The following is an 8,935-nucleotide window of genomic DNA, read 5'->3' as shown; positions in this document are numbered from 1 at the left end:
CCACTTAATTCTAGGGCCGTGTAGCTCTGCAAAATTTTTACAACAGTTTGGCGACCACGAAGGGACCCAGTTTTGCCTTGAGCTCCGGGTTCACTGAGGAAGGGGAGCCCAGCGCGCCCTTGCCTCTTTTGCAGGGGGGTAAACCAACCTCAGGACCCGAGGCACTTGGTAGTAATTGAGAGTCCAAGCGGGACCCCCAGGACGAAGCAACGTTTAAAGGGACAAGGCTGTTTTTTTTAGGAACCAGTTGGAAGCTGGAGACAACGGGATTCGACTGAAAGGATCGGTCGTGAGTATTAAAAGGGGACACCTTGGGTGAGCTAAGAACCACAGCAACTAAAAATCTATTTCTCCACTTGGACTATCCTTTTCTACTCTCCTCTTTGGACCTTAGTTGCAGCAAGGCTGCCAGGCACAGTTACAGAGTAGAACTGAGGTCCCGGGCAACAGTCTTTACGTTAAACGCAGAGCTTAGAAAGACTGTCCCAGCTCCCTTCTGCCAAACTGAGCAGAAGTCTGAGCAAACTGTCGCTTTTCTACCAATCTGGGAATCTGGCTATCCCAGCTCTGTTTCCTATTCCTCTGCTCTTAATCTTCGGGTGAAGACGCCCCCCTGCCATGGCGACCTTTGTTAGGTATGACCCATGACCAGAGATTGCAAGTGCGCCCGTTCCTCTCCTACTACTCTGTATTCCTCAGTTCCGACCTGACATTGCGTAGGCAAGCGTTCAGTAGGATCTGAGTCTAGTGTGTAAGAGGCAGGGAAGTTGCTGTGGAACCCTCAGGCAATTGATGACCAGTGGGAGGGTTCCAATAGGGTTTTAGCTGCACCAGGCCGCCTAGTAGTTAGTGCACGCGAACGGCAGGCAGGAACACCACTAGGACGTGGGGGTGAGTCATAGACTCGGGAAGTTAAGAGTGTCCAGGAACAGGGTCGGGGACCCAGAACTGCAGTATAAAAAGACAGAAGTAAAATGGGTGCAACCCACTCTAAGGAATTCCTTTCCCAGACTCCCAACCGAGGCAAAGCACAACTGAGGCTTTGCTCCGGTAAGGACTTTGAGGATGAAAGTCCACTCCAATTCGTTCTCTTAAATTGGCATGAAATCCCCGGGGCGGACAAGCTTGAAGGGAACCAATTGCAAAAACTTTGTAAGAAAAAAACATTGGGTCCGATTTACTATGGACCACCCAGATGAGGGGAAATGGCTACCAGGAGGTTCCTTTAACATACAGAGAATCTCCACTTTAAAATTGACCCTGGAAGACCAGTACCCCCTTCAGAATGTTTACACGTTACATGTTGTCTGTTACTGGGTATGTGTGATGTCTGTTAAGTGTATGTGTGTCTGATCCTTGTGTCTGCTATAGTTCATTGTTCCCCTTAAAGTAAATGAGAGATATAATCCAGGTTTAGGAAATTAGGGGTTTGTGTTTAAAATTTGGCCATGACACCCACAGACTGCCTTTTTTAAAGCATGCATAGTTTAAAATAATATAAAAATTAAGGCAAGCTTGCTTAAATAATCTTATGTAAGGGCTTGATCAACCCAAAAACATGGCAAATATTTAGAAGAGTGGAGGTAGTGTGTAAAGGTTTGTTTTAAAGAGGCTGTAGAAGGCCATTGTTTCCTCTCCAAAAGTAAAAAGAGGGGGCAGGATGAAGGAAAATAACGAGCTGTAAGTTTAAAAATGCTTGCTCAATGCTTTGACAATATTTTAAACTTGAAAATGTTCATAAACTCCAGCTATAAGTGGATAAGAGATGTACTCAAGGTTTAGAATGTTATGGGGTGTGTTTAAATTGGCTACAACATCCATAGACTGCCTTCTTAAGTGTGCATAGTTAAAACTGCCAACTTGTTTAAATTTCTAGTATAGAAACAATGTTGAACCGATCAATCTTAAACATTATAAATATGAGAATGAGGTGTGCAAATGTTTGTTATTGAGAGAGGCTCCAAAGGGGAGTCTTTCTCCAAGTGACTAGATGAATATTGACTAAAGGAAAATTGAACAGCTATTCCAATAAAGGTGATTTGTTTGTCAAAGGTAGAGCTTCCATAGCCAGGAATTGTCTATCTGAGTCTAGTTTTAACTTCAATTGTGTTGGACAGAAGGGTTATTGTTGGGCTCCTAATATCAGTCTCTTAAGGAAAAAACTCATCTGCTAAAGGGTTCTGTATAAAGTTGGTATTTTCATTCAAATCTTGTGAATCCTGTATCTTAGAGGGTTAGACTAAATGACCTCAGGGTCCCTTCTAACCCCCATTTTAGAGCTATGTGAAAGGCAATGTGTCTGATGTGGTGATGGGTTGAAATTCAGCCCAGCTCTGCTTTCTGGCAAGGAAAGATTATTGGTTTTCAGAGTTGGAACAAGAGTGTAATTGTTGTTTTTATGGAGTGATTATATAAGTTTTTATCACTTTCTCTATTAAGGTTTAAAGTTTAAGCACATATGAAAGTCTTCAACATTTCCCAATCTGTTTGTGAACTCACAATATTTAAGGTCTGTGTCACAAGGGAGCCATGTGCTCTGTATGTAATGTTTCACCATGTGACTATGGAATATGGTGTTCCTTCTAGGGAAATGTTATTAAAAGTAGAGGCTCCATAGCCAGCAAATGTCTATCTGAGTCACTTTAACCTTGATTCAAATGGACAGAATGGTTTTAGTAAGGAAGTAAATTCCCTCTTAAACTGTTTATCCAATCTTAAGGTTTGCTAAAGACTTCTATATAACGTTGGTACTTTTAATCTTCCCCTTCCTTATTTTTCCCTTAGTACACACGTGTGCTTCCGTGATAGGGCATAGCCTGTGTTTCCTTCCCAGTCAGGAGTCTGTACTCAAATGTATGTGTATCCTAAGGGCAGTGATAGTGTTGAGATCCCCATATTTCAGAAGGGGTGGACTAGATTACTCAAGCACTGAAAAGTGAGTTTAAACTCTGGTGGCTTAGTGAAATGACCTGAATTCAGTCAAGCATTACTCTTTGGTGGAGAAGGATGGAAAGATAGATTTTTAAAGTTTGGCATGAAGAGTTTGAGGTGCCATTCAGAAAGAGGTAGAGATGGTATATCATGCATTGAAAATGAATGTCTGGTGTTATTTTTTCCACCATATTGTCAGCTTTTTTTTTAACTGCAAAACTCCAGCCAACAGTTCAAGCACATACAAATTCATAATCAAGCAGAATGAGCCTTGACCATCCCTGTAAATAAAGGGCCAGAAAATTTTGTCTGGAATTGGTAAGGCTGAAAATCAATGAGAATGCAAAGGATTTTATGAATTCTGGCTCTATGACCATATTACCCATAGATAAGGGGGCAGAGAATTTAGTCTGCCATGGCTGTAATAAATTAATTAAAAACAAACAAACAAACGAAAACATTTGCAATTACGAATTCACCCCGAACCCTGTAGATAAAGGGGGCAAATCAAGATTTATTTTGCCTGGGGTATGAGATGTTTATATAGTACAGTAAACATGGCTAATTAGTGCCATGACTTCATTAAGGAGTTTAATTTGACCAAACTTTTCTTGCAGCTTTCTGGTAAAAATATTGGGTTGCCTGGATATTGAAGTTTTATATATTTAAAGTTTAAGATTTATAAGCCTGCTTCCTAAGCAGCAAGGAACAGGAAATAAGAGGTGTCAGAAATATCTCAGGACACAAAAGCTAAAGAAATGGATTTAAACTGACCAAAGAATTTAATTTCACCACTTTTGTTGCTGGTTTGGTGGAAGTGTAAATTGCTGGGTTTCTGTGTAAAATCTAACCCTATTTTAAAATCTACTCTTTCCCCTTCCCTTCCTTTATTCAGATGGTAATTTTGTCAAGAGGTGCAGCACTTTAAAAAAAAGGTACAATAGACTGCCGAATCATGAACTCTGTACATGCACAGAGGCTATGTCAGCTTGAAGAGGAAAATAGAGGAGAAAAATGAGGTTTTAACTAAGGGGCGAAGAAGTAATTTCTTAATGTAAAGCTTTGAACCACTGAGGGAAAACAACCTCATGTATGTTACTGGTCCATCAAAGTTAAATGGTTGCCAAGTTTCAAAATCTTAACATGCCAGATTCTTTCCACAGGTATAAATAGCAGAGTACTACTATAAGTCTGTCTCTTGAGTAGTTTATAAATTAATTAAGAGGTTCAAGGTTATGCTTTGCACATGAAACTTAAATTCAAATTTCCTCATGTAAAAATAAATAGATAAAGAACCATTGAGAACCATCAACTGTTTAGAAGCTGCCAATTCCAGTTCAACATGCAAAACTCTGTACATTTTAGGAACATTTCCTGACTGATTTTCACATGAAATAATTTTCCCTTTCCAGCAGGATGCTGAGATTCAGGGTGCAGAAATTCTTTCAGGACCTTAATGCAAAATTATCTCCCAATAGGGGGGGGGGGGGACACGCCACCTAAACAAGCCCCCTCCACACTTGGAAATTCATAGAAAATTGCTGTCTACCAGTTGACAGACTATGCAAACAAAAGGCTCCATTTCTTTCCTAGCAGGTACTCAGGATGGATACTTATCTCTCATTTGCATTTCACCCCGAAGCATTACCCTATGTTAATATAACCCTCCCTTTTCTAATGTAGCAATGATTGAGTGTTTTGCCAATTCTTTTCTTCCACAGCAAAAAAAAAAAAAAAAAGTGAGGAGTGAGGAGATACAAACAGTAATTTCATTTCTCTTTGGTTTTGCCTCTTCTCTTTAGCTTATAATCTGCTTCCATTTATTAAATCAGTTTTTCCATTATGTCTATGAAATTATTCTAACAATAACCAGGTATTGTTTTGTGATGCTCATTATTAGAAATTGTGTGTTTTAGCAGTTATTTATTTATTGGTAAGTGTTTTGTTTTGTTATATCTTGGAGCATGTCCACCAGTCCATCACGTGGAATGAGGTCTTTCACTTATTGCATATCCAAAAACTTATTACTGATGTTTGTTCAGGTACCATCTGTTTTTCCCCAAAGAGTTCTCTTTTATCAGATAGCACATGATGAATTTCAAAGCTTTTTCCGTTATTTTACCATTTTTCCATCTTAATTGGATATTTCACCTTCAGATCTTTAAGGTTCCTCTCCAATTTATAATGTCTTTGTATTATTTAATGATAATCCTTTTTTAAAAAAAATCTGATATCTTTGTGTCAAGTCCAATTTCATTTGAAAAATTGTTGTGAGAGTGGTAATCTAAATTTTATTGTTTTATTTTTTTATCTTTTTTTTGGTATTTCTACTTTTTCTTTCTGTACATACAAATGTAGCATCTAACTCATTCTTTCCTGTAAATAATAATAATAATAATATTAATCCCTTTCAAACAAGATACGTGAACCTCAAAGAGAATTCAGAACCACATAAGGAAAATGTTAATAACTTATCGATTGTGTCCTAATTAACAAAATTTTTGTCCTTTGTTTCCTCCACAGCCAAACTAGGTGAAGTAAATTAAACTGACTGAGTGGACAATAACAGCAGTAATTAAATATGAATGATAATAGTAATATTTAAAATGAATAAAATGCTTAACTATGATCTTATATTATTTGCAGCTTCCCAAGAAGAAATTTCTAGAATATTCTCCCCTTTCTTGATTATTTTTAACTAATTATATCTTCAGGCCCCAACCCCCTGCAGGCCTATTTTCAAAAGGATGTGTATCATTTACAGCTTCCCGACAATTTTTTTAGAAATACTGTAGGATATTCTCCCCTTTTGTTTTCCCACTCCTTCCTTCCTACGTAACTGTCTTTTAGTTCCAAGCACTCCTGTCCCTCTGCAGACTGTATTTCTGAAGACTGAATAATGAACCTACAGCAGCTGAACAGCATGAGAAAGCCCACAGCCATTGTTTCCATAAATGACTTTTTTGGGACTTTTTGGGACTTAAGGGAGGGGGGAGAAAGGGGGGAACTATTGTTGAAAAGTTTTAAGGATTTTGACTATAAGACTGTTTATTATCTGCAACAACAACAGACATCAGATTTTCCAAAGTAGCCACAGCATCTTCAAATTCTCCTTCCAAAAGAAACAGACTGAAGAGGGGCAAGGGAAAGTGAATTGCAAGGACATACGCTCTCTTTTGACTTCAAGACTCTGTGCCCTATTAAGAATTGGCCTCAAGACATACAACTGATATAAATTATTATGTTTTATGTTGTGTGATATTCGACAGAAACATTGAACTATGTCTGACAGTATGTTATTTCCACAAGGAGGGGGGGGGTGAACCAATTTTGTGTTTAATTGTTTTTTAATGTTTAATGTATAGTGTCCCAATGTTTTTTTTTTGTATTATTGCCATGCATTGTATGCCTTTTAAAGGATCAGGATATTGCATAGTCCAGTATTTAGATTAGATCAACTTATGACCATGTTTTCTTGTCCCACCTGGCACTCTGCAGTGTGCCAACCTTCTCTACACATTTTTTAAAATTGTTTTTACTCATTTTACCAAGAATAAGCTCCAAGATCCATGAAACACCAGATAATTGAAGGTATTTATGTCTTGATTTAACAGGAATGATCCCTTTTAGAGTTAAATTTGACTAATTTGGACATGTTTTATGGGGCTGTATAAATTTTAATTTGGCTTCAGTTCTAATTGGGCAAGTGTATCCAAGGTGCAAGTAGCTTTCTTCCTTTAAGAGCAACTGGGCAACTCCCTACAGTGCAAGGCCAGAGCCTCTAATAAAGGCCCATAGAAAGCCCAAGGCAAAGGCATCTCTCTCATGACATGTCCAAACCTGTGGCAGCTATGGTGAGTGCCAGGCGACATGGTCAATATGAAAGCCCTAAGGGGATTCACCAGGGATTGTTGCTGTTGTGCCACGATGGAGGTGTGCAACCAGAGGAGAGCTAGCTTTTGACACCTGAAGAACACACAAAAGGGTAAACAAACAAACTGCACTTTCCAGTCAATATTGGTGGACCATCCTGTTAAATGAAATACGTAGACCATTTTTGAGAAATGCTTCTCCCAAAGTACTAAAACAACACATCTGGTTATTCTTTTGTGGGGCAACAATTTTTAAGAAAAATTATAGCCCCAAATGGGGGATATTGTTATAAGAATTTTGAGGTCATATATATATATATAATAATTGTTCATAAAACATGTACATGAATGTACAGAAACATGTCTGAAGCAGCACAGGAAAACAGGCCTGACTGACACCATTTTGACTCTCTGACCAGGTGTTCCTCTGCAAGGAAGAAGTGGGGTGGGGGGGAACCTTCTCATTGTCTCAGGAATTAAAGTGATAATCCCTGGCATCCTGATACCTGACTGCCAGACAAAAGGGTGTGATTAACTTGGCTGGGAAACAGGGAAATGTAAATATCTCTCAATTTTGTTGATTAGGTTTTGGGGGCAGGGGGCAGGGTCCAGGATGCTCAGATTACTGCCACCAGACCTCCCCTTTCATGATGTACCTATGATGAATCTAGGGAGAGGGGTCTTGGGCTACACCCCTTCTGTGACATATGGATGATGCTTCTGGGGGGTGGGCTGAAACCAATTTCAAATCTCTTTTTAAGGACAAGACATCTTTGTTTGGGGTTCCTTCCTTGTTCTCCTGTGTGAGAGGAAGGACCCTGTTGCAACAGCAAAAATAAAAGTGCCTTGCTTCGCACGTCCTGGTTTGGTCTCTGTTATTTGGTGGGCAGGAGACGCTTAAACTTTGTCTGCTTGCCAGGATACCTGGACTCTTCCTGGGTCGAGGATCCACTTAATTCTAGGGCCGTGTAGCTCTGCAAAATTTTTACAACACCCACAAAGGTAAGGCTGGTTGATTTGATTTCCCCATCTTGTTCCAAATCACTCCCCCCTTCTTCCTTGGCGGTGGGTGAGGAGGTGGCATTTTGTGGCCAAAACGATGCCGAAACGACTTGGGCCGGCCCTGCTCTGCTCTAACCACTACACCACCCTGCCTCCAGCCAACCAATGCATCCTAGAGCTGCAGCCCCCCCTCCCACAAATTGACGGGAGCCCCCAACTCCCTCCAAGCCAAAGAGGATGCTGGGAGCGAAGGTGTGTCTCTCCCCACCCCACAGCTAAATTTAAGTCCCATTAAGAATAATTAGATCCAGGTGTGCCAACTTGAATAAAATATGGGGGGGGGAGGTAAGCCCCGCCGCCCTACATAATTGATCACATGATGCGCTGCACGCAGACCATTTGAATGCCAATGCCCATCAAATTTGCCCCCCCTTCAAATATTTTATTGGGGGGGGTTGAAGGGATGCTTGTCCCTAGGAGTTTGCTCCTATGATTAGACCCCCCCTCTCACCCCCCTCCCCAATTGCAATTTAACCCTTGCAAACTCTCAGGCTGATGGCGCTGCCTCTTGCGCTCTGTTCCCCCTCCCAGGACCCTCTCTTTGTGTTAATACCCCATGAATGAAGTTAGCCCCCCCCCAAGCCCAGCCCACTTTCCCACTGCGGGCTCCAGGCCAGAGGGGGAAGGGGCTTTGGAATGCGTTGATAAAGGGGCCCCCCGCCGCCGCCGCTTGGCGTTTGCGAGCAGCGATTGGCGGGTGGGAGGGGACGGGGGCGGCGCCTCTAGGAACAGATGTGTGCGGGGGGGGGGAAGGCTGGACAGAGTACGAATCAGTGAAAGTTTGTAGCAGGTTTTTTTTTGTTTTAATTTTTTCTAGCGGAACCTGGAGAAGCGCGCGCAGACCGGTAAAGAAAATTGGGGTGTGGGGGGCGGCATAAAATAGGAGGTAGCGATTTGGGGAGGGGGCAGCATGGTGAGGGAAGAGATCTCAAATGATAGGGGATAATCAAGCGGGGGGGGGAGAGATCTGGGGTGCCAGGAGAGAAGCGGTGCTGGAAAGGAATTCAGGATGGAGACGGAGAGAGCTGCGGGGAATGGTTTTTGGGTTTTTTGGCTGGGGGGGGGCGTGT

Source organism: Zootoca vivipara, chromosome 6, assembly GCF_963506605.1.
Source record: "Zootoca vivipara chromosome 6, rZooViv1.1, whole genome shotgun sequence".
In the NCBI taxonomy this organism is placed as follows: domain Eukaryota; kingdom Metazoa; phylum Chordata; class Lepidosauria; order Squamata; family Lacertidae; genus Zootoca; species Zootoca vivipara.
Note: the sequence above shows the minus strand (reverse complement) of the source record.